The sequence below is a fragment of the Pipistrellus hanaki genome (assembly GCF_964339955.1).
Source record: "Pipistrellus hanaki genome assembly, chromosome: 7".
Classification (NCBI taxonomy): Eukaryota; Metazoa; Chordata; class Mammalia; order Chiroptera; family Vespertilionidae; genus Pipistrellus; species Pipistrellus hanaki.
The window spans coordinates 42,297,152-42,312,684 of record NC_140509.1 but is presented as its reverse complement, the minus strand read 5'-3'; the positions used below and the strand labels follow the sequence as shown (position 1 = coordinate 42,312,684).

The window sequence follows — 15,533 nt, the reverse complement described above, 5'->3', positions numbered from 1 at the left end:
CCTACTGTGCGCCGCACATTTTTCTAGACATGAGATACATCTATGAACAAAGGGGACAAAAATTCCTGCCCTCTGGTAGCTTATATTCAAGTGGAGGGAAACAAAAAGTAATCAGTAAATAAGCAAATTATAGTATGTTAGAAGGTGATAATAGCTATAAAAAATAGAACAAAGTAAGAGGAGTGTCAGTTTGGGAATGAGGAGAGGTTGCAGTTTTAAATCAAGTGATCAAAGTAAGCCTTCTGTATTTCTAGCCTTTCGCTGTTGTTTTGTTGTTGTTACAAAATGTTGTAATGATTTAATATTGCAGGTGAATCATCTGCATAAATTAAATATTGCCTGAAATAAAAGCAGTTCAGCTGAAGGCTAAATCTGATTGCTAAATGCTTAGAAAAGCATGAGAAGGTGCATGAGCCCTTGTCTGGCACTTTCAGGTTATCTATTGTTAGTTTCCTTTTACAAAAATAGTACTTATTTTATATAGTCTTCCAATGGAGTCGCTCTCCGACACCTACTGCCATGTGCTTTTAGTTAAATGTAACTAGCGGTCATACAAGACTAAGAGGTTCATCCAAAATGTTTCCTTTAAAAGTTCTAAGAAGTCCCTCCTGGTTGCCTTTCTCGCCCATAACAATGATGGATTTTGCAATCCTGCTGGTCCAGCCATGTAGGAAAACCTCATGTTGTGGGTAATTCTCTTTAAACACATATTTTGTGTTTTAGTAGTGGTTGTTCAGCACTGTTGTGTCTTAGGCATGGAGTTTATTATGTTCCTATAAATTACAGACCACAGACAACCCCACCCAGAACAGCACTGTGTGTATGATCCTGCACTCCTCTCCTGCTGTGTGACCTGACATATGGATGAGGCCTCCTTTGAGTTCTGGAGTTTTGTACCTGTGTACCCTCTCCCTGCCTGGCTTGTCTGTCCTCCCTTTTTCTGCATTCCACCATCATTCTTTCCCTGAAGTAGCTGAACCATAGACTAAAGGCCTAGAGGCTCTCAGCAGGTCTCTCTCCATGGACTAGACCATGTAAAGATAACACTTGTTTTGCCTCCTGTCCAGAACTGACTAGTATAGTGCTATTCAAAAGGTAGACTGGAGCTAGGGCCATCAGAATGAGTACTTTTTTACTTAAAGTATAGTTGGCATACAATATATCGGTTTTGGGTGATTTGACATTTATCTACCAACGCAGTGATTTGACATTTATATACCTTACAGTGATCACCGTGATAAGTCCGGTAACCATGTGTCCCATGCAAAGTTATTACAATATTATTGACTATATTCCCTGTGCTGTATATTACATCCTGCTGACTTAAGTATTTTACAACTGAAAGTTTGTACCTTTTATTTCCTTTCACCCTTTTCACCCACCTTCCCAACTTCTCCCCTCTGGCAACCGTCAATTTGTTCTCTGTATTCAAACCATCAGTTTGAATCTGTTTTGTCTTGTTTGTTCATTTGGTTTTTTTTGTTGTTGTTGTTGTTTTTTCAGATCCCACATATAATTGATTTCTTATGGTATTTGTTTTTCTTTTACATATTTCACTTAGCATAATACCCTCTAAGTTCATCCACATTGTTTCAAATGGCAAGATTTTCTTCTTTATGGCTGAGTAATTTTCCATTGTGTGTGTATATGTGTATATATGTGTATACATGTATGTATACACATATATACTATACACATGCATATACATACCTACATTCATTTATTGATGGACACCTAGGTTGCTATCTATAATAATAAAAGCATAATATGCTAATTAGACCAGACAGCCAAACAACCTTCTGGATGTCATTTCAGATGAAGGTGTGGTGGCGGGGGGCCAAGGCAGAGAGGCAGTTAGGGGCTATCAGGCAGGCGGGCAAGTGGTTAGGGTGATCAGGGGCGATCAGGTAGGCAGGCAGAATGGTTAGGGGTGATCAGGCAGGCAGGCAGGAGAGCAGTTAGGAGCCAGCAGTACCAGATTACAAGAGAGTGTAGGCCGGGCTGAGTGACAACCCCCTCCCCGTGCACGAATTCCATGCACCAGGCCGCTAGTTGTAAATAATGTTGTAGTGAACATAGAAGTACATATATATTTTAGAATTAGTACTTTCTTTTTCTTTGCATAAATGCCCACAAGTGGAATTGCTGGGTTGTATAGTAGTTCTATTTTTAATTTATTTAATGTTTAATTTGTTTTCTGAGGAACCTCCATACTGCTTTCCATAGTGACTGCACCAATTTACAATCACATTGGCGGTGCACAAGGGTTCCCTTTTCTCCATATTCTCACCAACACTTATTTGTTGATTTGATTTTATTTTATATAATAGCCATGCTAACAGGTGTGAGGTGTTACCTCATGTGGTTTTGATTTGCATTTCCCTTATGTTTAGTGATTCAGCATCTTCTTACATGTCTGTTGGCCATCTACATGTCTTAGAGAAATGTCTATCCAGGCCCACTGCCCACTTTTTAATTGGACGCTTTGTTGTTGTTTTTATGTTGAGTTATATAAGTTCTTTATATATTTTGGATATTAATCCTTTATTGGATATATTAGTCTCAGATAACTTCTCCCATTCAGTAGATTGTCCTTTCATTTTGATAGTTTCCTTCAAACCTTTTTGTTTTAATATAGTTCCATTTGTTTATTTTTGCTTTTATTGCTCAGAATAAATACATTTTGAGCATAGGCAGATGTCCTTCTATTCCTTACCTGTTGTTTCCTGTCACTCACCTGATTCAGAGGGTGTGGAGATCATGAGAGCAAGCCACAAGCCTGGAACATTCAGGGAGTGGAGCTACCCTGGCTCATTGCAAGGTCTGGCCCTGGACCTGTCACTCATTACTCTGAATTGTGTAGTGTGTGCTTCTGTCACCTTCTGCAATAGAATGCTCCTGAGAAAGTCATATACTCTCTCTAGGCCTGTTTCCTGGTCTGTTAAATGAGATTAGTCTCCAAATAACCTTTAAGATTGCTCTCAACTCTAATGTTCTGATGCTATTAAGACACTATTTATGCCCTTTTCCTAAAAGTCGACTTTTTTTTTTATTTTTTTACATGATTGGAATCTTCCACTTCTATCCCTTTAATCTTGTCTAATTCTCCCCATGAATTCATTTTATTCATTTCAATGTCACTTGTCCTCTATGTGCTTTGTAACCCACATACTCCCATCTTCTGGCGTATGTCTGCCACTAGAACCTGTGCCCTACTCTGCAGAGAGCTGTGGTTGCTTCCTCCTGTGCTCCCCACCCAAAATGCTGCTTTTGTGTTGGTATCTCTGAGTAGGGAGTTGAGCTGTTGAGAAAAACATCTTTGTAGTCCAATGTCTTTATCTTAAAAGAGACAGAGAATGGAATAATGTGTTCTTTTTTGACTCTTCAGGCTCTGATGACCACAATCAAAATAGATCTGTACCCAAGCAGTAAAAAGGTAGTATATATGCATTTTCTCATAACAGGAGTCCTAACACAAAAGCAGTGTAAACATAAATTTTATAGTCTGTACCATGATTTTTTAAAAATTTTTTCATTTGAATCTTGAGGAGGAAAATATACCCCGGTGGTTAAGAAAGCATTTATGGAATTTTTCTCTAAATTCCATAACATAGAGGAAGTGTTTTTCAATGCTTTGTGCCTGGGAATTTTGAAATGATAGATTCAGCTGTGGTATTAATAAAGTTCTACAGTAAGAATCAATGTGGAGAGCGATTGCTATAAATACAGTAAAGTGCCTGGATTTTAAATATAAATTCTTTGTCAGATTGCTATTCACTTAATTACCACAAGCTAAAATTTATCTATTAGCATTTCTCTTCTAATTGTTACCATTGTGATAAACACTTTATTTAGTACAATTTACTTCAGGACAATAAATAAGGATTTAGTATTGAAACAAATTGTAGGAATCAAATATTGCTATTGCTTATTTATTCAAAATATAACTTATTCAACAAAATTAATTACACTTTATTTTGAAGATTAGGTAGTTAGAAATAGGATTATTTGTATTTAATTGGAAAAGAATCTTCGAGGTAAAATGTCTGGCCCCAAACCACATAATAAATGAGAGACAAGAATTAGAAGTTACTTCTTTGGTATTTAATGCTTGTCCTTGATTATCTGAATTGATATAAATATTTTGTGTGAAATATCCATAATTCAGAAAACTATGTTATTTTAGATATAACCTTAGTAAATATACGTCTCTTTCAAAGACTATTGGAATCAATTTCCCTATCTTTATATGGGGCATACTTAATAGTGTATGAATTGATGAGATTACATCTTATTCTTAAAGACTTCCAAGAGTGAAGGTTTTCTAACTTCTCTCATTAATCCATTTATTATCTATCTAACTTAAATCTCTCATGCTGTAGCTTAAGTCTGTTTTCTCTCACTCTCTCTGGGATATTAAAAGCAACTAATCACCATTATTCACAATATTTATGAACAATTCCATATATTTGAAATACATGTCAGTAAGCATAATTCCCAAATATCAGTAAATTTTAACATAGAGAAGATGGACCAGCTTGTAATAAATGTAAGTGACATGGTAGTATTTAGTTTTGATGAATGAATAATGCTGTGAACTAATGTGACTTAAGCAGACTAAATGAAAAGCATTCATCTATTAACTCATTCACTTAAATATTAATCATGAGCCTACTTTGTGGTACTGTGTTATGCTATATTCAGAAGTATGAAAAATAAAACATAGAATCAAGCCAATTTCAGTGCAAGGGATTTTTTAAAAATAGAATTTATTAGGTGGATTGTAAAACTTATTAGGTATATTAGTTAGAAATGTGAAAAATAGAATAGCTTAATCTTAAGAGGATAATTCTGTGTCCCATTTAATGACTGTGTGGTATTTACAACCATATCTGGAGGTGGGCTGAAAAATATAGTCTAATTATGAAAACATTTTCTCTTTACGACTGCCCCATTACTAAAATCTGTAATAGGCACCAAATATTACCTTGGGTGGCCCCTGAGCTCTCCGTCTGGAAGCCCCTTTGCTCTGGTGTTAATATTGAAGAGGTATCTGTGTCTTCCTTCCCGTGTGTATTCGGACATGTGTGAGCACTGGCCAGTGTAGGACAACAAGAGGTTTATCATTGGAAATAAATTACAGACTTGTGAGGCATGAAAATGATACACCTGGAATGCAGAACAAGGGTTGCCTTCTGCCTGCTTTCTTTATCAGACAGCAGAAAGGAGAAAATGATTTATTCTGGAGCCATTTGACACTGACCAAGCAATGTATAACAGATAAAATGCTGATTTATTGCTGCAAAGAGAATAATGGCTGTTCTTGCTAAAATGCCATTAATAGTTTTATTGTTTAAAGTGCAAATTACATTTGGCAATTTGTTAGTCCCCTTTTGAGGCGAACTTGAAGTAATTCAGTGTAGGCTTTCAGCAGATAAAGGACAAAGCAATTAGCAAATCATAAAAGAAGTCATTCACCAAGGTTGGCTCTTTATGAATTCTCTGTCTGAACTATAAAGATGTAGGGGGGAAAAATTTGTCTTTAAGTAATACAAAATGATGCAAGTATTTGTTTAAAACAGAAATGCCATAAGAAAGTTGATGTTGGCCCTTGCTGGTTTGGCTCAGTGGATAGAGCATCAGTCTGTGGACTGAAGAGTCCCAGGTTCAATTTCAGTCCAGGGCACATGAGTGGGTTGTGGGCCTGATCCCCAGTAGGAGGTGTGCAAGAGGTAGCTGATCAATGATTCTCTCCCATTGATGTTTCTATCTCTCTCTCCCTCTCTGATATCAATAAAACAAAAAATTTTTTAAAAAAAGAAGAAAGTTGATGTTGGCACACTCTGTAGAGCTGATGGTGTGCCTTCCATGGGCGCCTGCTGTATGCATAAGACATTGTGCTAATCACTGAAGAGAAAACCAAACCAGAAAAAAAACATAGTTCCTACCCTTGGGGATCTGATGGCAGGAATGAGATAATTTAAAATGAATTAAAATATATAACCAGAATTTGGTCAGAATCTCAAGAAAGGTACACATGAAGAGGTTCCAAGGAGACGATAACATTCAGAAGGTGACAGCTGAGGTCACTTTTAAAAGATGCCTAAGATTTCTATAGCAGCAGTTGGGGCTATAAAGCAGCTCCAGAAGGAAGGGATGTCGGGAAGTGGAAAGATCTGTGCTGATGAACATCGAGTAGGTTCTTTGGTACATAGATTGTGGCAGCATGATCATAAATTTCAGTTTGCCTGGGTGGTCCCTGCCACCACCTGTTTTGTTGTGTGTGTGTGTGTGTGTGTGTGTGTGTGTGTGTGTGTGTGTGTGTGTTTTCCCCTGGCCAGGTAGCTCAGTTTATTAAAGTATTAAAGCATCATCCCAGTACACCAAGGTTTCGGGGGTTTTTTGTGTGTGTTTTGTTAATCCTCATCCGAGGATATTCTCTCTATCTCTGCCCTTACCTCCCCCCCATTGTCCTAATCCATAGATGTACGATTTTAATCCAGTTTCTTCCTGCACCCCCACACCATTTTCCCCCTGGTAATTATCAATCCACTCCCTTTCTTTGCCCCTGATTATATTATATTCACCAGTTTATTCTGTTCATTATGCAATGAATGACTGTGGTGGCTATAAAATTGCACCACTCACCTCTCCTGCTTTAGGGAGCACACCTGGCTGATGTCCCCCGCTGTGGCCCTTCTAGGCGCACTGCATTTTGGCCCCATGGCCATGCTTCCCAGGGGCCACTCCCAACCAGCTATCATTCTCAGAGAGGGGGCTAAGCTGTGTTCATTCCAGCAAGATGGGGTCCTCCATGGAGACACTTTGTGGCAAGGACTTGCTTTGGCAGGGCTGAGCCTTTCTTAGAAGTGCATGGCACTCTAAAACGTCCCACTGCCTTCCTTTCTCCTCTTTCACACAGAGCCAGGCCTGCATCTCGGTCGGCAGACTTTTCCTGCCTACCCCTGCTTCTTCCCCAAGAAACCTCTTACAGATCTAACACCATGGTAGTGCCTGCTTCTCAGCAGACCTGAATTAATGCAGTGGCCCTAGTTATTGATAAGTTTTAGATAGTAGACAAGGATATGACTACAATTAGAATGGGGACAATACCTGGGCAATTTTGAAAATGACTTCGAAGAATTTGACCTTAATTCAGGAGACCATGAGGCTCCATTGAAGATTTATCTGTCACAGAATAATCATTAATGATTTGGTCCTGCTGATGATAAAGAAGGAGAGTTGAAACAGGGTGACCAGTTAGAAGGGCACATCAGTTGTCCATTAGGAGCCTAAAGAAGAGTAGTGTCTGAGATGACAAACACTGGCATGGGTATGAGAGACACTGCAGGGGGGAGGTTGGCGAGTTTGGCTATGGTGGGACAGAGGAATCAGAGATTACTTAGTCTCTCTGTGCCTCAGTTTCCTCATCTGTGGTATGGGAACAGTCACAAGATCTATATTACTCATGGAGCTATAGTGGGGATTAAATGAGTCAGTTGATTCCAGAAGTTCAGAATGGTACCTGCCATGGAAGAACCCAAGTGTTTCAGAATTTGTTTATCTGTTGCTCTCTAGCCGCCTTGTCCTATAGGACTTTCTGCGGTGGCAGAAATGGTTTATATCTGTGCTGTCCAGTACAATAGCCACTAACCACAGGTGGTTATTAGCACCTGAAATGTGAATAGTGTGACTGAGGAACTGTATTTTTAACTTCACTCAATTTAAATTCGAGTAGTCACATGTGGCTAATGGTTACCATTTAGAAGTCGCACCAGTTTCTAAAGTACTAAGTAACTAGCATGAAGGGTACAGCAAAATTATAGTCCATTCTTTTCTGCGAAAAAACCTGGCCTGGCTGGTGTGGCTCGGGAGTTGAACATTTACCTATGAACTAGGTCACGGTTTGATTCTTGGTGAGGGCACATGCCCGGGTTTCGAGCTCAACCCCAAGTGTGGGGATTCAGGAAGCAGCTGATCAATGATTCTTTGTCGTCATTGATGTTTCCCTCTCTCTCCCTCTCTCATCCTCTCTGAAATCAATAAAAATATATCTTTTAAAAAGTCTTTTGTACTAATATGACTTACTTTTAAGTAAGCCCACAGGTTTGGTTGCTGACCAAAAAAGTCAGAGATAAACCCAGAGAAGATGTGGTTCTAAACAGACCCCTCTGAGAGAATCAGAGCAACGAGAAAGGGACGAGTAGTAATGTTTTCACTAACCCTGCAATGAGACAAGTACTCGAGGGCTTGAAAGAGAGTGATCATGTGTTGGTTTCTGCAAGTAGCTAATAATAGGTGGCTAAGACCTCCCATTTAATGGGATCTGGACTCTCTGCTGTCCATTTCCAAGGCCAAAAGAGAGGAGGTAATTCAGTGCCTGCCATAATGCTCCCTCCAAATAATAGCCAGGATAGCGCTGCTATTACCTAAGGTCACTGTTAATGCTGCAGCTGAGGACTCTGGTAGTTCAAGGACAGCACTAATTGGAACTCTGAGGGATGTATTAGAAGGAAAGGGGCACACGTTTCTTATTATCTGTAAGGGGAGGATAAAAAGGCATTAGTGTGCCGGTCTATCCGAAAAAAGGATTTTTGAAATATCACTCTTTCCCTTCTCTCTGTTCTCCTGACATGCTCAGGGTGAGCTGGCCTTCCCAGTTCCATGAATATATCACTGTGCAAGGCGGGCTTGGGCCGGGTGTTACTGTGGGCATCCCCCGCATTACTGACTCACCAGTTGAGATTGTTGACGCCATTGAAACTCCAGATGCTTCAGTTGATAGGTACCCTGTGTGGTTCAAGGTATTTATTTCTCTCAGGAGACAGAACACCACGGGAGGCAACGAGTAGCGTGGAGTCCACCCTGAGAGCACGCCACAGCTCTGTCACGTGGCCGATGTGTGGCCTGTGCCAGTGACGTTAAGTTTGGTGTCCTTACTTGTGAAATGGTGTCCTTACTGGTGTCTTCTGAGTTATTTAGAGGATTGCGTAAGTTAACATGAGTCTTTAACATGGAAATGCTGGAAAATGTTAACTCTCTGCCCTTGCCATATCTCTAGTCTCCTAATTTCCTCAAGTTCCCATTCATCATCGCGCCAAAATCGAGCATGAGCCAGTACTCGCTCTCAACTCTGTCAAACCTCCTGTGCGCCCAAATCACACATGCTTCTCACTTCCATCGTGTTGACCTACTCAGCCCTCGGGGGCAGCTTTCCCTGGCCTCTGTTCCCTCCTCGCCATGGCTGTGTCACCTCCTTTCCCGAGCATTTCCGAGGCCGGGACCTTCCTGTCCTGCATGCGCTTAGCTGCTTGCCTGTCAAAGGAAGGAGGCCACTCAGGGCTCAAGGCCCTGCCGGCTCCTGACATTTGATAGGTTTCTGTACATGAGACCACCACCTGAGTTTGCTCCCGTTAAAAAATGTTCCTTGGTTTTTCTCTTTAACAAAAAGCACCACCTTTTTTTTTAATTATTATTATTAAAGATACCTTTTTTAAAGAAGCAGATAAGGAAATATTCAAAGCACTCATCACATGACCGTACCTAGGAATGACTGTGTGCATCCTGAGAGTATCTTACAATGATGAGTGTGTGTGTGAAACAAAAACGTAATCACTGCATTCCCACTTCTTAATAGCACCCTGCTTCAGTGTCATAATTTCATGCTGTAAATATCCCTCCACAGCGTCCTTTCAAGTGTCCCCCTAGACTGCTGGGTGTGAATGGATTATGGTTTATTACCGGACACCTACGTGGTTTCTGCCTTCCTGCACTATTACAGACAAAGCAAGGCATTATAAAGAGAGCATCAGATAGCACCCTTGTGCACATGTCTTTTCACACAGCCTTGAAATGGAATGATCAGAGCGAAAGGCATGCACATTTTTAAGGTTTTGGGTACCATTTTGTCCCATCGCTCACCAAAAGGATGATCTAGTTCTTTCCTTCCCTCAGGGCACAGAAGGCTTTGACCACTTGGTTTCTGGTGGGACCAGTAGAACTACTTGGGGAGGAAAAATGAGAGGGAGAGAGAAAAAATAAAAAAATAAAAAAACAGTGTTTTTCCCTACTGGTTGGTGGATCCGGTTCCCCGTCCGCTATGCTTTTAAACTCTCCTAGCAGAGGACAGCTCCCCGGCTCCTGCGGAATTCTTGCTGATTAGCCACTTGCTCCCTTCGCCCCCTCCACATTGCCCCCTGTAAATCAACGCACTGTTTCTTGGAAGCGTTCCCCCTAACACCCCCCCCCCCCCCCCGGAAGAGCCTTTCCGCACCAGTCTCATCCAACCGGGGGAATCTCATCTGCGTCTCTTCCTTTCATCTCGTCTCATTTTGCAACCATATTTTCTCCTTCCTCTGTTATTGGCCTTTTGATTTAATACTTTAATTTGGCGTGTGGGTTCATTGTATCACTGTTCTGGATCATTCATGCCATTCTAGACTGAATATTCTGAAACATTTTCTTCAAATACTGTATTGTGAAAAGATGTCTCACAGACTCAAAGGCTCACCCATTATATTCAATTTTTTTTTATTTATTTATTTTTTTAGAAATGAAAAGATAAAAAGCAGAGCGTGTGTGGTAACTACACAACTTGATTCTTTTCCAAATGCTCAGGAGAAAATTGCCTGTTCTTTTTATCCAACAGGATGAAGACAAGGACAGTTTTTATTTTTTTCTACTTGACTATGTGGGACACAGATTGTGGCCTCTGTAGGTTGATCACAGCACATTTCATAATTCTTAAGGACGTGAACAGCACACACTCCTCAGAGGGAGAGCTGGTGGGTCTGCTTTGCAGATACGCACACGCTCCCTCCTCCAGACAATGGAGCCGCAGCCAGAGTGCCACCCGCCTTGGGCCGGGATTGGGGACCCAGTGAGCAGCTGAACGGCTTCCTTAGTGTAGGATTTCAGCAGCTTGTGGGAAGGCTTACGGTACAGTGATGTGACAAGCTGTGAACAGCAGATCAGAGCAAAACGTGAGATAATTTAATTGAGGAGCTTGGTGAGAGGACAGCTCTCAAGAGCAGAGAGCAGGGACATAGCAGAAAGGGCATCTGAGGAAGGGATAAATTATGAAATCACATTCTGAGGACAATGTGAAAAGGATGCTTCCTCATTTCTCTGGCAGTTTAGGTCAATTTCCTACCCTCGCATGCTTTGCAAAAAGGGAAATAATTTATTTTTATTACTGCCCCATTCTTGTTACTGCAATTTTTAATACCACATAGAGTAAGTCACCCATTTCTATGTAAGGGACTGACTTCCTCTTTTCTCTGGGTTTGGTATTTACTATTTCTGCCTCTACCCCTTTGGGGGAAAAAAATGATTTTTTGGCTGTTGTTTTTTTCTTTCTTTTTAAGTAGTAGTGAAAATGTGATACTGGTAGTAAGCTATGGTGTATTTTCTTTGACTTTTATCTTTTGGAGGCTATTGTAGGCCTTTTTACTTCTTTTGTCATTGGCTCTAAATTCTGATGTGGATTGTATTTTTTTTAACCTTTATTTTCAAACCACTTCTTCTGAGTTAGTTTTATGCATCACCCCTTCTTATTCACTCTCAGACTGTCTTTATAAGACAAGTGGTGAATTTAACATTACCTAGTCTCTTAGTACATTTCAACCCTAATATCCATCCTGGGCACTTAAAAAAAATACACACAGAGAACTCAGAAATGGCTTACTTGGGTATACTAAGGTATTTGATTATTCAGGTTGAAATAATGCATCTACTTACTAATTTTTTTCAGGTTTTTCTTCTTAACTTCTTACTGTGTTGAGACCAATTGTCTGTTTTAAGTATAGGTGTCCTTCTAGTTTAGAACAAAGTTTTAGCTTGATTATCAGCTTTGGATCATGAGGTCGTTAAGGCCAGTTTAGACACTTCTGCCTTTATAGTTCATTTTAGAGAACTTTCATGCTGTGTCAGTGACAGAGTCAGTGCCTCTGTTTAAAACCATCAACTGGAGTCCTTGAGGGCAGATACCACTGGAATATAAGGAACATCTGGCGCGTACACACACACACACACACACACACACACACATACACACACACTCGGCCATGACCTGGGCCAATACAGGATGACTTGGAGTTGAACACGGTGATGTTGTAGCATCACTTCTGTGTTTCTGTGGGTTTGCTTTGGTTATGCATGGTCATGCGAGAATATTAATTCCAGCACAGTAAAATTTAACTTCAAACTCACCATCCCTGAATTTAACCTTTTAAGAAAATCTTTCATCTTTCCACTCTTTGGGATTCTCCTTCAGTGCACATACATCTATACATAGAATTTAATGTAAAAAAAAAAAAATTTTAAGGCAAAAGTTCTCATTTCAAACTCTTCTTCAAGTTCAAATTGTTTCCAGTCCCACAGTTGAAATGGCACAATTGAAAAATGTGTTGAATGTCAAAGAGAAAAGGTCTCAAAATGGCTTAGCCAGTCGCTCACGAATATTGTCATTTCTCCCAGTTTCTCCCCAGCTGCCTTCCACACCTGATCTTATCTCGCCTAAGCCCAGGTGTTTTCCCTTCCTGGGCAAATCTGCTCATGTCCTGTTGGAAGGTGACATCCTTCTTTCTTGGCGGAACCATTCCTTGCAGCGGAGTGGGTCAAAGGGTCCGAATTAGTCAGAGGGATACTTAATGATGAGTTCACGTATTTTAATACGAACGACTTGACTTAAGGGCCTGGCACATCAGTCACAGTAGTAGAACGTCACTCCCTGCGGTTTTAGAGGATATACCTGCAGGGAGAGACCCTCGGGGCCCTTCAGGGAACCTTGTCCGGCATGTTTTTCCTCACTCTGAGGGAGCTTTGTGCATGCTCGAAGTGTCTTGCACTTGAAAAGTTTTCTGGGTGGACTAGTTTTGTAAAAAGCTGACAGGCATGGAAGGAAGGAAGAACGGAGAAAGGAGAGAGAGTTAAATGAAAGTTTGGGTGCCAAGAGAAAAGCTGGAAGTGAAGACTATTTTCCCCAAGATAGCTCTCCTCTCCACTCCCCACCCCCCACACCTTCCTAAGTTTACCTCCAAATGCTTTATATCACCCAAGCACTTACACAACATTGCAGACATTTTCATCTAAGCTAGTAGCAGTTAATTATCTGTCTTTGTCTGTGTTTCAGCACTTAATGTTATTTTGACAGGGGTTGCATACTCTGTCTTTTTTGGAATTTTTTTTTAAGTGTTCTTCTGAGTAATTTGAGAAATTCCAAGTATAGATGAGGTGATCTGTTCTCTCCTTCGTTGTCTCTTTAAATTTAATTTTTAAAAAAAAACACATTAAAAGAGGACCCACTGTGTGCTACACAGCATGCTCTGGCCACTCCCACATACATTGTCTAATTTAATCTCTTCTTCCCCTGAATCTGCACCTTGAATCACCACTGTGATTGCTATGTGTGTTGGGAGGGGAGAGGGTTTCGGGAGAGGGCAGAGAGGTCATGATCCCTGGGTGGTACATCCATGTTTAGCAGAGATTTCAGTCTGCAAGGGCACTGCTGCTTCCCTCTCTGTTTATAGTCTGGGGAGTAAAGCTCCTGGTCGGTTATTGGCAGAAGCGCTAATTTACATCCAGGACGATCTCTGGGAAGTTTCAACATGAGTTGGTTTCTGTTTCCTTTCAAAAGCATGTGTTTGCTCACCTGCATGGAAGGTGAATGGGAGGCTCAGCTCGCCAAACGGAGTGTGTCAGGAAGGATTACTGATTTATTTATGCTTGCTTCCAGGATATTTGAAGAAGTTGGCTTCAGTACTCCCTTCAGTGGGGCTTACTCATCCAGTCAGTGTCTGCGTCAGCATTTAAATATCTCAGGCCTGTCATTCTGGAAGAGGGCGTTCCCGGCGGTGCCTTCCCTAACCTGTGGAGTGAAACCGGCCTGGCTGCAGCAGGCCCAGCTAGGATCTCCCTCTCCTGGCCTGATGCCACTTTCTCCTTTGGGGCCGGACCCACGTTTGCTCGCAGCTGCCTGAGCCTTAGCTGTCTTGGGAAAAATAGTCTTCACTTCCAGCTCTTCTCTTGACACCCAAACTTTCATTTAACTCTCTCTTCTTCCTCCCTTCCGCTGTTCTCCTTTCTTCCATGCCTTCAGTGTCTATTGAGTGAATACCGAATACCTAGCACTGTACAAAATCCCAGGGTTTCAGACCTAAACATATAGGCCTTTCTTTGTGTTGTACACAAGGAATAATTGGTGTTTTTCCAAAAGGCAAGCAAGCCTTAGGTACAAATTCTTTTTAATGAAGGGGAAAATGTTATCTTTAAATGAGTCATCTCCATTCTTACAGATAGGATTGCTCACGCAATTATAAGTATTTTCTAGCATGAGTATTCTTCAGGACAACATTCGTCCATTTCATATTTATTGAGTGCTTAGTGTGTCCAGGTATGTACAGAACACAAAAAATATAAAGCTAGATAAGACAGAGTCCCTCTCTCTAAAGACTCATATTGTAATAGAATAAAGAGTTCTATAAAGTCTATATTAATGCCATAGCAGAGCACTGGGCATGCTGAGTGGTAAGAGATTATGAGCACGGAGTAGGACAGGGGACAGGACAATGCCTACACATAGTAGGTTCCTAGTATTTGTTGACCGACCAATGGGGTTAGCCCACACTCAGGACCTATTATGAATAAAGCATTGTCTAGGAGGAGGAGAGCATTGTGGGCAGTATGAGCAAAGGTGGAATACTTGGAGGTGGCTGAGGGCTTGCAGAAACAGCATCAGGATGTTCCAAAGGAAGTGTTAGAGAGGTGATTCCAGAAAGGGCTGGCGGAGCCAGATTGTGAAAGGTTGGGAAACTTTGGCCTTTTTCTTTTTGGTCAGCAGGTCAAGAAGACTTCAGTCATTCTGAGCAGTGAAGTTATACCAGATCTAGGTTTTCGGAGGGTTATCTATCCTGTGCAAGATATTCTCTCAAGTCAAGAGAAACTGAGGAGGGGAAGCCTTGATTGACGAGGGGTCCAACCACAGCAGTCCGGGTAGGAAGAAAGAAAGCAAAATTGAGAGGAACTGCAGCATATCCCATGTCAAGAGATGAGGCTGGGAGAAAGCAAGGAGGACTGCAACTTTCAGAGAGTGCACATTCCCCATGTGCCAACTCTGCAAACTTTTCTGCAAGTTACTTCCCAGTGCCTCAGGTTCTGGGTCTGTAAAACAGGCACAGTTGTACTTACCTGGTAGGATGGTTGTGAGAATTTGCTGAGATAATGGTGGTCTAAGCATTGAGTATGGCCCTTGGCCTGTGATGATAACCAGCGTTTAACGAACTTGTACTGAGACCACATGCTTTACATGTACCTACTTACTCAGACCTAACAACCTTATGAGGGATAAATGGTTCTTATCCTTATCCTACACTGCCTGTTGGTGTTATTGATTATCATTCTTTACTGTGCCATCTCAGTCCTCCTATTCCCTGACTGTCAAGCTTTGTGAGAAGTAGGAGAGAAGGGGTGGGTGGGTCTGTTATGTGACCTTTCTGATCATCTCACATAAAACTGACCTGTCTCTGACTCATTCC

At 41.2% G+C, this 15,533-nt stretch overlaps 1 protein-coding gene across 2 annotated transcripts in view; it reads left to right on the top strand.

Annotated features, from left to right (window-relative positions):
• BACH2 (BTB domain and CNC homolog 2) overlaps positions 1-15,533 on the top strand; it is a 335,108-nt gene that overhangs the window by 132,348 nt on the left and 187,227 nt on the right. The window lies entirely within an intron of this gene.